Source organism: Octopus bimaculoides, chromosome 1 (assembly GCF_001194135.2).
Source record: "Octopus bimaculoides isolate UCB-OBI-ISO-001 chromosome 1, ASM119413v2, whole genome shotgun sequence".
NCBI classification, from domain to species: Eukaryota; Metazoa; Mollusca; class Cephalopoda; order Octopoda; family Octopodidae; genus Octopus; species Octopus bimaculoides.
In genome coordinates this window covers 80,621,324-80,625,961 of record NC_068981.1, presented here as the reverse complement: position 1 = coordinate 80,625,961, position 4,638 = coordinate 80,621,324, and the positions used below count along the sequence as shown (strand labels likewise).

Here is a 4,638-nt window from a genome sequence, read left to right as displayed (position 1 = left end):
TGATCATTTTCAAGTACTGGGGGTGGTTTGTGTTCCCACCAATTTTTATCATGGAGCAAGTCCAGGTTTTTGCATATTACCCAGTGAATATATTGTGCAGCTCTATCATGCCTGTTGAGATACTCTGTAGGCGCAAGCAGACTGCACATGGAGACAACATGATCGATGGTCTCATTTTGTTGTTGGCATATACGACATAATGGGGAGCTGCCGTTCTTTAATATGTTGGCCTGGTAGTTCTTTATCATTATCATTATTATTATTATTATTATTATTATTATTATTATTATTATTGAACTGGCAGAATCGTTAGCATGCCGGGCGAAATGCTTAGCGACATTTCGTCCGTCCTTACGTTCTGAGTTCAGCTTCTGCCGAGGCCGATTTTCCCTTTCATCCTTTCGTGATCGGTGAATAAAGTACCAGTGAAACACTGGAGTCGATGTCATCCACTAGTCCCCTCCCGCAAAATTTCAGGTCTCCTGCCTATAGTAAAAAGAATTATCATCATCATTATTAATATTATTATTATTATTATTATTGACAATGCAAATCCTAATAATTCCACCACAATATTTTGCTTTTCTCTATCTTCTGCTCTATTTGTGACTTTTAGTTTGATATCTAATCAAAGTTCTTTACACTACGTCACATGATGGGATACCAAGAGTGCTGAGTTATTTTTTAATTACCTTAATTTAAGAAATAGTGAAATTTCTACACAAGTGTTACGATGGAATACTCTCAAACACTCTAGATTGAAAAAATAAACCACGTAACTGACTGGCTGTATCTTTTTGTACTCGCTCATGAAGCCATGTGATGGTTCCTTAAAAGGGGTTCGACATTAAAGGGGACACTCCAGAAACGGCCAAAAGAAATGAATAGGTGGGTTTTTGTTTCTCCCCCGTGGTTTGGCTCTTAAATTACTACAATATTTAAACGTCGCGCGGCCGCGTGTGCGAGTGTATGTGTTTGTTTGTGTATGTGTGTGTACGTGTGTGTATGTGTGTTAGGAAGTTAAATATGATGATCGGCAATAACATTTAACTTCCTAAAAAATAAATTACTGCTCTGTTTTAGATTGTGCTTTTTTTCAGATATATGAATTACTGACGATATATATATATATATGTGTGTGTGTGTGTGTGTGTGTGTGTGTGTGTGTGTGTGTGTGTGTGTATTTATTTATTTATTTATGGGCAAATTTGTTGTTGAAAATGCACCTAAATTTGAAAAACTTGTAATTGTTTAAAATAAATTTATTTACATATCTACCAAACTAGTTTCAACATTATTTTTTGTTTATCAATGGTAAAAATTTAGAATTATGAATAAGAAAAACATCTTTAAAAGTTTCAATGTTGACAAATTAAAATGTTCATCCTACAGAACTTCTTCAACTTCAACGAGAACACTTATACACAAAAATCGGTCACAGTGCGAACTTTGTTATGGCATACTTGGAAGTCCAAATATACGAACACGCTACACTGAAATTTGGAGACAACTTCCAAAAATACTTACTCACCACTGGAAACGCTACCTGGATGACTGTTTCATTCTGTGGTCACATAACCTTGAACAACTCTCAAAATTTAAAAACTTAACAGCATTAACCACAGAATCCAGTTCACAATGGAATACAGCCGCAAACAACTACCCTTCCTGGACATCTTAATCATAAAAAGAGATACTGAAATAGAAACCGACATCTTCTTCAAACCAACGGACTCAAAACAATATCTTCAATTCTCCTCTTGCCACCCAAAACATACTAAAATAAATATACCGTTCAACTTAGCAAGAAGAATTTGCATGATTGCATCAAATCCCGAAACCCGAGAAAAGTGGCGCCAAGAACTTAAAAACACATTATTAGATAGAAAATACCCGGCCAGTCTAATCAAAAACGGAATAGAATGTGCAAAAATGTTAGACATCCTAGAGTTACGGAAAACAAGAAAACACCATGACACACTTAAAAATTTACCTTACGTATCAACACACAAACCGAGGAACATAGAAAAATACAACATCATCCACCAAAACATACCCCTCCTTATGAAGGACCTGCGAATGAAAAAGGCACTGGAAACTCATAAAAGCAAGAGACAACCGCAATCCCTAAAAAAGTTACTCACCAGCGCCAAATTACCCTCCAGAAATACAACCCTACAAGTCAAAAAGTGCAATTGCCCTAACTGCGGAACTTGTATCTTCCTCTTGGCGGGCTCAACATACAAATTTAAGTCAGGTCAAACTTTTACCATAAAAAAATCACTTCACCTGTGCTTCGAAGAACTTAGTCTATGTTATCAAATGTGGAGGGTGTGGTGGAGACTACATAGGTCAAACTAGTTTAACCTTGAAGGACAGACTAACGGTGCACAGGTAACAAATCCGGGACCCCACTACTAGGAAAATTCCCGTAAGCAAACACCTCGACTAATGACCCATAAACATAAACCCGAAATACCAAATCTTCCCTCTCTATTAATGCACCAGGAACACTTCAACCCAATTCCGTTTAAATAAGGAAAGCATACTCATTAAAAAATCTAAGCCACAACTGAATATCCTTTAGAAAGAAGGAAAAACACTAAAGAGAAAAAGGAAAAAAGACTCATTTTCTCCACACAAAAACAACCAGGAACAACAAACAATTTTAAAAACTTTAGTAATAGTCTTCCACCCGGGTTTCGAAACCGGAACTCCAAATAACCAGTTGTCGACGTCACCTATCTCTAGACCAATGAAATTTTACAAACACTAGTTACTGACGTTACCTAACTTTAGACCAATCAAAACCGAACTTCCGCAAATACAACAAAATGAGCCTTCAAAAAAATCAACCAACCGGAACGACTGATGACCGATCCCTACAGGGAAGCCAACCAGGCAGAACGACAAACTTGACCACAAGACGTCACCAGTACTTTAACGAATCAAAAATCAGATCCGCTCAGGGGAAAATTATAAATACACCGAATTCCAAGACACACCGCTATAAGCGAAAGTTCCTACACACGACGGAAAGAGGATCGAAGAAACTGTAAACCAAATCCCTTTTTTTACTATCTTCATTTCTCCCTCGCTTTTTTTTTCCTCTTAACTCAGTATGACTGAACTTTGACGATATTCATTTCTTGTCGATCACTTCTAACACTAATGACCTTTGTACATTCAAACAGATAGATGCACAGTTTTAATATTATTGACTATTATAAACATCTAAACTTGTTAACATCGAAATTTTTGAATATGTTTTTCTAATTCATAATTCTAAATTTGTCTATTATGAACATTTTAATTTGTTATGAACATTTCGATTCATAATTCTAAATTTTTACCAATGATAAACAAAAAATACTGTTGGAACTAGTTTGGTATATATGTAAATAAATTTATTTTAAACAATTACAAGTATTTCAAATTTAGGTGCATTTTCAACAACAAATTTGCCCATATATATATATATATATATATATAGTAGTAGTAACAAAGAGGAATTTCGACTATTCCTACGCGAAAAGTTGTAATATATATAAGAAATTTAAAAATTTCTTATATATATTTATATTAATCCATAAACATTTTTTTCCTCTCTCCGTTTTTTTTTTTTTTTTTTTTGTCTTTTGTTCTCTCTCCTCTTTTTCGTCTCAATCCTTTCTGTCGAAGAGCGTAGGCTCAAAACGTCAAAGACTTTTCCATTCTTCCCGAGCGTCAAACTAATTCACTTGCTTGTTCAGAAATATTCAGAAATGTCTTCCTTTAAATTTTTCATATTGTACAATGCCTGTTGTTGAACAAACTGATCACATTTTACTATTGAAAGGACGATTGCAAGTCAAAATATGTTTAAATATACTTTATGTAGAGGGGCACACATTTCATATTTTCTATTGCAATAGAATGTGTAATGCTTAAAGTACCTGAGTTGATATAAATAACTCTTCTCTTCTAAGCTGTGCACCAGTATGGCCAAAACGTAATTAGTGAAATCAGTAAAAGAATAGCAATGTATATCATCATCATCATCATCATCATCATCATCATCATCGTTTAACGTCCGCCTTCCATGCTAGCATGGGTTGGACAATTTGACTGAGGACTGGCGAACCAGAAGGCTGCACCAGGCTCCAATCTGATTTGGCAGAGTTTCTACAGTTGGATGCCCCTCCTAACGCCAACCACTCAGAGAGTGTAGTGGGTGATTTTACGTTCCACCGGCACGCGGGCCAGTCAGGCGACACTGGCAACGGCCACACTCAAAATGGTGTTTATTACGTACCACCTGCACAGGAGCTAGTCCAGCGGCACTGGCAATGACCTCGCTCGAATGTTTTTCACTGAAAGGTTTTGGCTTGCGAATCGGGATCTTGTTCAAAACGGGGGCACCAGTTTTCATTTATGTTTTATGTAGTGTTTTTGGTACCGAAAGACTTTCAAACTTCGTATACTTATCTATTTTATGTTATAGAACAGAAAAAAATTTTTGTATTCGGATTTATTTCATGTAAAAAGTTGTCTTATTTCGATAATTTCAACCAATCACTGACAAGTATTCAGCTGTTTACACTTACTCCTTTGGCACTTTAAGCGGTGTAAAGCGTATTTAATCTCCATTACTTCTGA

General features: G+C 35.9%; 1 protein-coding gene across 4 annotated transcripts in view; it reads left to right on the top strand.

Moving 5' to 3' along the window:
- The window catches only part of LOC106870366 (uncharacterized protein DDB_G0271670-like), a 103,756-nt gene that overhangs the window by 55,037 nt on the left and 44,081 nt on the right, over positions 1–4,638 (top strand). The window contains exon 1 of one of the 4 annotated variants that reach the window (XM_052967777.1): positions 2,961–3,055. The exons of 2 other annotated variants lie outside the window; for them this stretch is intronic. The gene's annotated coding sequence lies outside the window, so the exon portion shown is untranslated. Of the gene's footprint in view, positions 1–2,960; positions 3,056–4,638 lie in introns of those variants that run through there. One more of the 4 variants, XM_052967779.1, reaches the window with a different exon arrangement.